This window comes from Stenella coeruleoalba (genome assembly GCF_951394435.1).
Source record: "Stenella coeruleoalba genome assembly, chromosome: 6".
Lineage (NCBI taxonomy): Eukaryota > Metazoa > Chordata > Mammalia > Artiodactyla > Delphinidae > Stenella > Stenella coeruleoalba.
Window position 1 is genome coordinate 49,353,479 of NC_137151.1, and position 11,949 is coordinate 49,365,427.

General features: G+C 42.9%; 1 long non-coding RNA gene across 2 annotated transcripts in view; it reads right to left on the reverse strand.

Annotated features, from left to right (window-relative positions):
- The window catches only part of LOC307187869, a 314,634-nt gene extending 308,743 nt beyond the window's left edge, over positions 1-5,891 (reverse strand). For both annotated transcript variants that reach the window (XR_013828708.1, XR_013828709.1), the window contains exon 1: positions 5,768-5,891. This is a non-coding gene — a long non-coding RNA (uncharacterized lncRNA). The remainder of the gene's footprint in view (positions 1-5,767) is intronic.
- Positions 5,892-11,949: the final 6,058 nt, after the last annotated feature.

Sequence of the window (11,949 nt, forward strand, 5' to 3'; positions counted from 1 at the left end):
GAGATAAACCCACGCACAAATGGTCACCTTATCTTTGATAAAGGAGGCAGGAATGTACAGTGGTGAAAGGACAGCCTCTTCAATAAGTGGTGCTGGGAAAACTGGACAGGTACATGTAAAAGTATGAGATTAGATCACTCCCTAACACCATACACAAATATAAGCTCAAAATGGATTAAAGACCTAAATGTAAGGCCAGAAACTATCAAACTCTTAGAGGAAAACACAGGCAGAACACTCTATGACATAAATCACAGCAAGAGCCTTTTTGACCCACCTCCTAGAGAAATGGAAATAAAAATAAACAAATGGGACCTAATGAACCTTCAAAGCTTTTGCACAGCAAAGGAAACCATAAAGAAGACCAAAAGACAACCCTCAGAATGGGAGAAAATATTTGCAAATGAAGCAACTGACAAAGAATTAATCTCCAAAATTTATAAGCAGCTCATGCAGCTCAATATTAAAAAAACAAACAACCCAATCCAAAAATGGGCAGAAGACCTAAATAGACATTTCTCCAAAGAAGATATGCAGACTGCCAACAAACACATGAAAGACTGCTCAACATCATTAATCATTAGAGAAATGCAAATCAAAACTACAATGAGATATCATCTCACACCAGTCAGAATGGCCATCATCAAAAAATCTAGAAACAATAAATGCTGGAGAGGGTGTGGAGAAAAGGGAACACTCTTGCACTGCTGGTGGGAATATGAATTGGTTCAGCCACTATGGAGAACAGTATGGAGGTTCCTTAAAAAATTACAAATAGAACTACCATATGACCCAGCAATCCCACTACTGGGCATATACCCTGAGAAAACCATAATTCAAAAAGAGTCATGTACCAAAATGTTCAATGAAGCTCTATTTACAATAGCCCGGAGATAGAAACAACCTAAGAGCCCATCATCAGATGAATGGATAAAGAAGAAGTGGCACATATATACAATGGAATATTACTCAGCCATAAAAAGAAATGAAATTGAGCTATTTGTAATGAGGTGGATAGACCTAGAGTCTGTCATACAAAGTGAAGTAAGTCAGAAAGAGAAAGACAAATACCATATGCTAACACATATATATGGAATTTAAGAAAAAAAAATGTCATGAAGAACCTAGGGGTAAGACAGGAATAAAGACACTGACCTACTGGAGAATGGACTTGAGGATATGGGGAGGGGGAAGGGTGAGCTGTGACAAAGCAAGAGAGAGGCATGGACATATATACACTAACACACGTAAGGTAGATAGCTAGTGGGAAGTAGCCGCATAGCACAGGGAGATCAGCTTGGTGCTTTGTGACCGCCTGGAGGGGTGGGATAGGGAGGGTGGGAGGGAGGGATATGCAAGAGGGAAGAGATATGGGAACATATGTATATGTATAACTGATTCATTTTGTTATAAAGCAGAAACTAACACACCATTGTAAAGCAATTATATCCCAATAAAGATGTAAAAAACTAAAATAAAATAAAAACTACAATGAGATATCATCTCACACCAGTCAGAATGGCCATCATCAAAAAATCTACAAACAATAAATGCTGGAGAGGGTGTGGAGAAAAGGGAACCCTCTTGCACTGTTGGTGGGAATGTAAATTGATACAGCCACTGTGGATAATAGTATGGAGGTTCCTTAAAAAACTAAAAATAGAACTACCATATGACCCAGCAATCCCACTACTGGGCATATACCCTCAGAAAACCATAATTCAGAAAGAGTCATGTACCAAAATGTTCATTGCAGCTCCATTTACAATAGCCCGGAGATGGAAACAACCTAAGTGTCCATCATCGGATGAATGGATAAAGAAGATGTGGCACATATATACAATGGAATATTACTCAGCCATAAAAAGAAACGAAATTGAGCTATTTGTAATGAGGTGGATAGACCTAGAGTCTGTCATACAAAGTGAAGTAAGTCAGAAAGAGAAAGACAAATACCATATGCTAACACATATATATGGAATTTAAGAAAAAAAAATGTCATGAAGCACCTAGGGGTAAGACAGGAATAAAGACACGACCTACTAGAGAATGGACTTGAGGATATGGGGAGGGGGAAGGGTGAGCTGTGACAAAGCGAGAGAGAGGCATGGATATATATACACTACCAAACGTAAGGTAGGTAGCTAGTGGGAAGCAGCCGCATAGCACAGGGAGATCAGCTCGGTGCTTTGTGACCACCTAGAGGGGTGGGATAGGGAGGGTGGAAGGGAGGGAGACACAAGAGGGAAGAGATATGGGAACATATGTATATGTATAACTGATTCACTTTGTTATAAAGCAGAAACTAACACACCCTTGTAAAGCAATTATACTCCAATAAAGATGTAAAAAATAATAATAATAAAATAAAATTAGACTTGGAAACTTACAGATATGTTAGAAAGAATGTAAAAATAAAAATACAGATGAATCAACAACTGGATGGTACATCAGTACCACAACAGTAAAAGAGAAGAGGAGGAAAAAGAAAAAGAAAAAAAAGAGGGTGGGGGGAGAGGCCTTGGCTGTGGAGGGTGGGGCCTAAGCAAGGCGAGGTTTGGGCAGTGGGCAGCAGCTATGCTCAGGACTCACGGGGCTCGAAAAGGGCCTGGGGGCTGTGGGGGGTGGGGCTTAGGCTCAAGGAACAGAGGGGCCCAGGCGTGCCCCCCACCCCTGTCTCAGAGGGCAGGGGATCTCACCTAGGAGCCCAGCAGGCTTCCTGGGCTCAAGTGGGGAGGGCAAACACCCTCATCTTCTCTCTTGCTCCTCCAGTCTGGGAGGGCCCCTCCCACCTGCCTCTCCTAATCTCCCCGACTTCTCTCCTATGCCACCCCCCACCCCGGGCCAATTCGGCTGAGGGGAGTGGCCTTGGAGGGCTCAACACAGGCCTGGGAGCTCAGCAGGCTTCCTGGGCTCGAATGGGCAGGGCAATCGCCCTCCGCTCCTCCTGTTTTCCTCTCAGCCTCCTTCCTATGCCCTCAAGGACCCACGTGGCCTGGAGGCAGCTTTGGAGGTCAGGGGACCGGCCTGGGAGCTCAAAAGGCTTCGGGGGCTCGAGTGGGCGGGGCAATGGCCCTCTGTTCCTCTCCCACTCCTCCGGGATCCCCCTATTGTTTTAATAGCACCTTTATTTCAAACTGCTATTGTTTCTTTCTATACATTACTATATTTGGAGGGTACACAGGGGTTTCTCTAAAAGCAATTCCAATGTCTTACAGTTCTTTTTGTCATTGCATAGGATGATGAAAGATAGAACAGAAGAGAGAGATACAATGAAAGAAAAACAGATTATAACAATCCTTAAAACTGGGAGATAGCACCAGACAGCACCAGGAGAGGTACAGACACTATTATATATAATCAACATATGCTAAATTAATATATTTTAAATAATAATTGATTATACAAAGTGTTATAATTGATATTTAAAAAAAAAAAAGAAGTGAGAGAGTGGCATGGACATATACACTACCAAATGTAAAATAGATAGCTAGTGGGAAGCAGCTGCATGGCACAGGGAGATCAGCTTGGTGCTTTGGGTCCACCTAGAGGGGTGGGATAGGGAGGGTGGGAGGGAGACGCAAGAGGGAGGAGATATGGGGATATATGTTTATGTATAGCTGATTCACTTTGTTATACAACAGAAACTAACGTACCATTGTAGAGTAATTATACTCCAATAAAGATGTTAAAATAAAATAAAGGAGAAAAAAAACAGCAGGAGACTAACACTAAAAGATATGCATGTCTCAGAAAAAATTTTAAAAAGGGTAAGAAAAGATACACCTAACCAAGTAAGACTTGTTTGCCTTGAATAATTTTCACACCTATGAGTAAGTATATGGATAGGCATGCATTCATCTGCCAAAATGCTAAGCTTTAAAGATATTTTTGTTTATTTATGTTTAAAAATTGTCATTGTTCTGCCACAAGCCATTTTTAAAAATGCATTCCTGAAAGAAGAAAGTAAAGCTGAATTAAAGTGAAAAGGAGGCAGGGTATAAATTATACCCCATCTCTTGAATACCAGGCAAACACCCCCAAAGTCCCTCATATAGAAATTCTCAGGGTAGTAGTAACTTAGCTATTCAAGACTGGTCTCTTACACATGTGAGAAATCTTTTCAACTGTGTCAAGAGAATGCCAAATTTAGGAAAACACTGCCACCTTCAAATTCTTTACAAAAAGCTAAGGTTCAACAACAAAATCCAATATAATTTTGATTAAACATGAATTCAGTCTCCAGCCCAGCTCAAACCTGACTTGACTGCAGGCAATGTTGATTTATTTCTCACTCTCCACTGAAGCCTCAGGTTTTATTCTAGCAATCATAGAAACAGGACCAATGGATAACTGTTTTTAGTGTTTACATCACTCTCTATCAGGGTGACCTTGGCTTCAACTGGATAACTCAGATCTTAGGAAATGGATGAGTGTCTGTTTGTTTTATTTTTGCAATTACACGTTGGGGGGATGACAGCAAAGACAGTAGGTATTCCCACTACAATTCATTCTGAGGCCAGAAAGAGGAATTTTCTCCATAGCTGAGTTCAAAGGAGAGACACGGGAGTGGGGCTGGTGGAAGGCTGCCCACAGAGGCGAAGGTGAGTTGCACTGTCACATCTCTGGATTACTCTCCTGCCCTAGGCCACACCCTCACTGCCCCACCCCAGCTAGTGGCAGTGACAAGGAAGATACAGCCCCCGTGTGGGTTCCACCCCGATGAAGAACAGCAAGACGGCCAGGGCTGACCCCTGTGGAACCTAGGAGAGTCTGGTCCTTCCACAGGTCTTACAGAAGGACCACTTCTGACTCCTCCTCCTGGCACCATGGGCACATCTTAGAGAAACAGCTGTCCAGACTGCCGATTCTCATGATCGAGGGTAGTTTTGTCCTATCAAGTTTTGGTGAACCCTGAAACAGATGATGGGACTGAGCCATCACTTCTAGGCAAATACAGAGTTAGATTCCTGCAAACCTCTGGTCTCAGCATTTTCGTAAACCCATCAATACATAACCTTGTTTTTTTTTGTTTCTTTGGGGTTTTTTTGGTACGCGGGCCTCTCACTACTGTGGCCTCTCCCGTTGCGGAGCACAGGCTCCGGACGCGCAGGCTCAGCGGCCATGGCTCACGGGCCCAGCCGCTCCGTGGCATGTGCGATCTTCCCGGACCGGGGCACGAACCCGTGTCCCCTGCATCGGCAGGCGGCCTCTCAACCACTGCGCCACCAGGGAAGCCCCATAACCTTGTTTTATGTGTGCTTCTGCTGAAAGGTGCCTTATTTAATATCTGCTGTTGATTCATTAACACTGAACTCATGTCCAACAGCTCTCTAAGTCCTGCCTGAAATAAGTTTATTACCACACGTCTCTTCTGGTAAAGCCCATGGCAGCCTTCTCAAACTTAACCCACACTAGACAGTAGTACTGCAGCTCTCCACCGGGGCCACTTTAAAAGGCAAAATCGCCCCCCAAAAAGCACAGACATGTGAAAAACATGGCACTAACTACCGTGTAAACAACACGTGCCGACAGTGACAGAGCTGAAATAGGAAGCTAGCGCGTCACCTTGTTCCCCCTCAGCTGCGTACATGCCTGCCAGGCGACTTTTGTGAGCTTTCGCGCATGTCTGGGAATGGGGCTTACAGATAAATTTTACAGCGTAGATGAATTTGTAAATACAGACTCCAAGAATAATGACAACCGCCTCTGTATGAGAGGAGCGAGCTCCGTCCCTAAACAAGCAACTCCCCAGGAGGCGGCCTACCTTGGCGCGTCGTGAAGACCTTGGTGAAGACCGCATATGACACCTGCCAGGCTGCTTTCTTCACCTGCAGAAACTACTACCGGTACAGTAATGGGCACTGCGCTTGACCACCTTGAGGACAAGGACCGCACTTGTGAAACGACGTCAGTCAAAAGCGGACTCGGAGGAAAAGAAATGGCAGCTCTCACGCATGCGCCCTCGGAAGAACGGAACCAATGAACTGAGACTGATTTCCCATCAATGCCTGATTGACAGGAGATGGGGAGTTACCTGCTGACCAGTGAGCATCCGCCAAGAATCTCTCCCCGACTTCAGGCCAACTAATTCACTGCTTGGACTCTGATTACTTGCCCATAGATAACAGCCAGCCCTAAATCCTCAACGTACTTGCTATATAAAATGCATTTCCCGAATTGCAATTTCTCTCGGTTATTCCTGTAAAAATTCAGTTTCTGGTGATGTGAACTTGCCTCAATTTACCTATTTAGGATGACATACTGAAATGACAGACCACTTGGGACAACTTGTTAACCAGGATGAATTCCTCTGGCAAACTGGGCGGGCTTACCAGTTGTCTTTCCTTCAAGTCTGACTCTCCTGGCATTTTAGAATCAGAGACAGAGAGGACCCCAGAAAAAGAAGAAAGGCCTTCTCACTGTGGGAAAAAAAAATAAGTATTGGAGTCATTCATTTAAATATTTTAAGAGTCTAATCTTATACCCCAATGTGATGAAACAGTATAGATCAGTTAAAAGGGTTTAAAGCAGTTTCCCAGGTGTAGTGGTTGATGACATACAACTAACTGCAGGTGTGCACTCCAGTACTCCCTCTCCCAGTGCCCCCACGCCTGCCCACACCCACACCTCCCACACCTCCACCCCACCTCCACCCCCACCCTTGCAAAAAAATCAAGGGGATATTTGAAAACTACAGGAATCTATTAGCTGGTCCAGGCTCCTGGAGGCTAAAAGCTACTGAAAGTCGCATCCCTTAACATAATAAAGCCAGAGCTCAGCCCTCACCTACTGTCTTCTGGCGAACAGAAGCCACTTCCTCTTCCCCCCCGGGGCATGAAAAATATTGAGACATTCTGATATTCCCTCCCAAGATTACGCTGTGAAACAATGAAGCCTGCTTCACTTATACCTCCGTACCTATGGGGAGACCACTTTGGAGGGCATTCTCTTTTATAAGAGACGTTTTTTAACATCAAGCAGTGTCTTCCTTCCCATGTTCCTCCTATTATAGATTAAGGCCTGAAACAAGAGCAAATATAAGGAATACTTTTTAAGTCATCTTACTGTATTTAGTCTGAACCACTGCAAGTTCTCTCCTCTGATTGACAGGAGTGACAGAAATGGCTTCGATTTGCTGCGGGGGGCCAAGCCCTGGGCTGGGAACTTCATCGTATTGTCACAAAATCTTATTGGGTCAGTTATTATTCCCATTTTATAGATGTGGAAACTGAAGGCCCAGAGTCACAAGTCAGTAAGTAGTGTTGCTAAAATTCAATCTTAGACCCATCAAGCTGCAAAACCCATGCTCTCAATCTCTATGCCATTTGACTACCACATAGGCAGTGTTCTTCTGACATAGTGCTACTGTTGCAAGAAGGGGGACCCCTTCCAGGGTCCGAGAGTGGGCTCTTGCCTAACACTCGGAAATGAATTGTCCAAAGAGACACACATGCTGACAAAGCAAGGGGCTTTATTGGGAAGGGGCACCCGGGTGGAGAGCAGCAGAATAAGGGAACCCAGGAGAAATGCTCTGCCACGTGGTTCGCAGTCTCAGGTTTTATGGTAACTGCCTTAGTTTCCAGCTTATCTCTGGCCGATCACTCTGACTCAGGGTCCTTCCTGGTGGTGCATGCATCACACAGCCAAAATGGATTCCAGCGAGAAGGATTCTGGGAGGTTGGTAGGACATATGGACTGGCATCTCCTCTCTCCTTTTGACCTTTCCCAAATTATTCTGGGTGGTGGTAGCTTGCTAGTTCCTGTTCCTTACCAGGACCTCCTACTGTAAGATAACTCATGCAAGTGGTTACTGTGGTGCCTGGCCAGGACAGACGGTTTCAGTCAGTGGTTCCCCTAATACTACCTATAAGTAAGTGATGCTTACTAGCTCTAGCTTAAAAAAAAGAAAAGAAAAACTTATTCACTTCTGAATATTAGACATTAAAAAAAAGAATATGAGTTAATATATGACAAAACACTTATCTTTTATGAGCATGAGTAGTGTAGACCTATCAGAAAACACATGCTATAAAGGAATAAGGAGAACCTAAGATTAAATGTTGCAATGAAATTTCAGGGTAGGACAACACCAGCCAGACAGCAGAAGCCTCCCAAATTTCACTAATCGCTACAGTCACATTAATCTGGTGGTGGCATATAAGGCGGATTGAGGGCATGGGAGTGGGAAGGGCAGAGCCAGGAAGGCCTGTTAGGAGAATATTGCAACAGCTTAGGTATGAGCTCATTACAGCAGTGTCATTGAGAATGGAAAAGAGGAAACAAATACAAAGGATGATATGGAGATAGAATCCAAAATGCTTGGTGAGGGAAGGAAACTGTGAGGTTTTCAGTCTAAGAGGAACCTTGCCAGGGAGAAAGAAGGGGCGTGAGCTGTCTACTTTGGCTGACATTTTTGATAAACCTTAAACAGTTAGCCCATAAACATCTGTCTTCAAGCTGCTCCTCCCAATCTTCATACACATCCCTCGAAAACGCTACCATTTTTACATTTTATCTTTCTATTCCCCTCATGAAATCACTTATTTATTTTAAACAAGTTTCTCCAACAACAAAAGGAACCTTTATATTCTATATCCCTCTTCCCACCCACTCCCTAAAAGTCCCTACTTTTTAAGTTAATCCCCTTATAATATCTGAGTCAGTAAAATATTTGTTAGACTAATTTCCTCTAGCACTAAATTTCATAGATAATCAAAAGGAGGTATATTCTACTCCTATTGCTTTTCTCAGAAATTTGTTAACTGAAGGATGGTCTTAACAAACTTACGCATGCTATATAGTATTTTCTTCTAATTAAATGCTTTACTATCTCAAGCATTAATGCGTAGACAGCTTATAGACATTGAGAATTCTCCAGTGAGTTGCTAAAGCTGACAACAACCAGATACCAGCATGGACAGACCCCATGAATCTTCATAACTTTCAAATTAAGTCACAAGAGACTTTTGTCTCACTGGTGAAACCTAGTCAGGAACTAGGCAAACGGAGGGAATTCAGGGAACATGCCCAGGGCCTTCCTGCCAGGGCAGTAACTGGCCAACCTGCTTTAGTTGGTCTTGCCAGAATTTCCTACATTGGAGGAAATGATACAAGTAAGAAATGAGGACACATCCTGAAGAGATGGTAAGAGATTAGTATTAGTTTTATGATGTTGGCAAGTGGGAAGACTATATCAAAAGACAGAAAATTCCAATGAATGCACATTTATAAGACACTTATTTCAGTATAAAACCCTATACTAAATTCTGTGGCTAACACAAAAATTGTTCTTATGTTTCATAAATATTTATGGAACGCCTACTTTGTGCCAGGCACTCTGTTATAAACAGGGGATAAATACAGTAGAAAAAAGACAACATTCCTGTCCTCATGGAAACCACTATGTAGTGGGAAAGGAAGACAAGAAACCAACAAACAAAAAGTACTGTGAAATGCTGTCACAGAGAAGGTGTTATAGCGCATACAACAGGATCCCACACAGAGCCAGCTGCAAGGATCAGGGGGTTGCAGGAATTTTTTGAAGGAAGGCCATGTGTATTGGTTTCCTAGGGCTGCCATCACAAATTACCACAAAGTTGGTGGCTTAAAACAACAGAAGTTTATTCTCTCACAGTTCTGGAGGCTGGAAGTCTAAGATCAAAGTGTTGACAGGATCACACTCCATTTGAAGACTCCAGGGAAGAATTCTTCCTTGCCTCTTTCAGTTCCTAGTGGCTCCCTGCCATCCTTGGCCTTCCTAGGCTTGTAGCTATATCACTCCACCCTCTGCCTTTGTCATCACATGAACTTACTCCTCGTTTTCTCTGAGTTTCTGCATCCTCTCCCTTTCTTATAAGGACACGAGTCATCGGGTTAGGGCATCACTCTTAACTAACCACATCTGCAAAGACCCTATTTCCAAATAAAGTCACATTCTGAGGTTCCAGGAAGACATGAATATTGAGGGAATACTATTTAACCCACTAAACCGGACAAGAAATTACAGAGGCCTGGTCTAAGGTTGTGGCCATATAAATGGAAAGAAGAGGAAGGAGCCCAGAGCGACTCTGTTCTTCAGCATGGATGACATATTGGTGCCAGCTCTGAGATGAGGCATTCCAAGCAGAGGGAGCTTTTCTTGGGGTGTTGGTGTTACCAATTCTTAAGATTATAGCTACTATTCTTGAACATCTGTTATGTAACATGTTTTCTAAAACTCACAACAACCCTGCAAAATAGGTATTATTTTCAGGTTACAGCTGAGAACACTGAAGCTAGAGGAGTGAGGAACTTTCTCAGAATCCCTCAGTTTGGAAGAGGTAAAAGATGGGAGAGAAGGGGTGAGTGGAGAATATGGAAGAGCGCCCACACGAGTTTCCTAGGCCAGTATTTATACCAGGAAATGATCCTAGAGTAATGAAATCTTGGCAGGATAGTTACATTCCTTAAATTACTATCTTTGGGAAACTCCATACGTTGTCGCTAACATGGTTTATATGGAGAAATTCACACGGCAAATTTGACGTTTCCTTCCCTTTACACCTTTATATGTGTGAGTCTTCTACTGAGGAATCAAGCAATCTTGTCCCTCAGTTAAAAGTTGTAAAAACCAAGCTATCAAAATTCAGCCATCCCTAAACTTGGCATTCATCTGCCAAACCAAGAGCTGTCCTGCCTTTTCATCCCATCATTGGACTAACCCATCCACAGGCTCTCAGCCTCTGGGAGCTTCTTCTTGCGCTTGTTAAAGAAAATTACTCAAAACACAGAAGTAAGGCAAAAAATAATTTTGTGACCTTTTAATGCCCTGCTGGACAAGCTCTAATAAGCCCACTTGTGGGTCATCTCTTTTGAGGAATGTAAGTTCGTTTCACTTAATATCACAGTTGATAAGGGCAATGACATTTTACAACTCTGTAAAATTATAAGTTTAACTTCTTAAAAAAACGATAAAGTGTGATTATTTTTTCTGTCTAGCAGAGAAAATAACCTTCCAAATCAGTTTTGTAACACCGACAAGTTTTGTTTCTAATTTAGCAATTTTTACTAACATGCATTTTCCTATTGACTTTTTTTTGTTGTTGTTGTTGTTTTTTGTTTTGCAGTACGCGGGCCTCTCACTGTTGTGGCCTCTCCCGTTGCGGAGCACAGGCTCCGGACGCGCAGACCCAGTGGCCATGGCTCACGGGTCCAGCCACTCCGCGGCATGTGGGATCTTCCCGGACCGGGGTACAAACCCGTGTGCCCTGCATCGGCAGGCGGACTCTCAACCACTGTGCCACCAAGGAAGCCCCCTATTGACTTTTTAATTTCACTTCTTACTTTCTCTTTGAACGAGTTTTGTCGTTCTGCTAGTTTACTCCTTAATAATAATGTAAATAAAACTTTAATTCATGCTTACCGTCTTTTTCTGAGGCTCATGCTGATAATATTGAAATGACTAATATATCCCAGGTAAGAAATGACCCTCCAACCCTACCCCAAGTACTTCTATAGCAAGCACTATTGTAATGGCTTGTTTGCCTGCGTTCTCTGCCAGACTAGGCAGTAACTTCTAAGGAGTCACTGAACATTTCTGTCTTACGTCCCACTGTTGTCTCCAGAACCCAGAGGGTGAGCTCAACAAAAATCCTTGAACGAGTTTCATACTCAAAATGCCTCTCCTTTCTCCCACACTTTCTCCCACTCTTCTTTTTCATCATAAGCTGAAACTCCCACATCTTCTCTTTTAACTTGAGAATGGCTTTCTTAACCATCTGCAACCTTTCTGAAAAGTACCAACTTATTATCTAGTTAAATGATACGTTTTTCTCCCAATGGCAGACACACAACAGGATTTAGGCTAGAACAGGATAGAATTCACATCATCTTCCTGAGCATCAGTAACCTTCAAAAATAAATTTTAATAAAAATCATTACTACCATTTTGAAAATTAAAATGTCAGT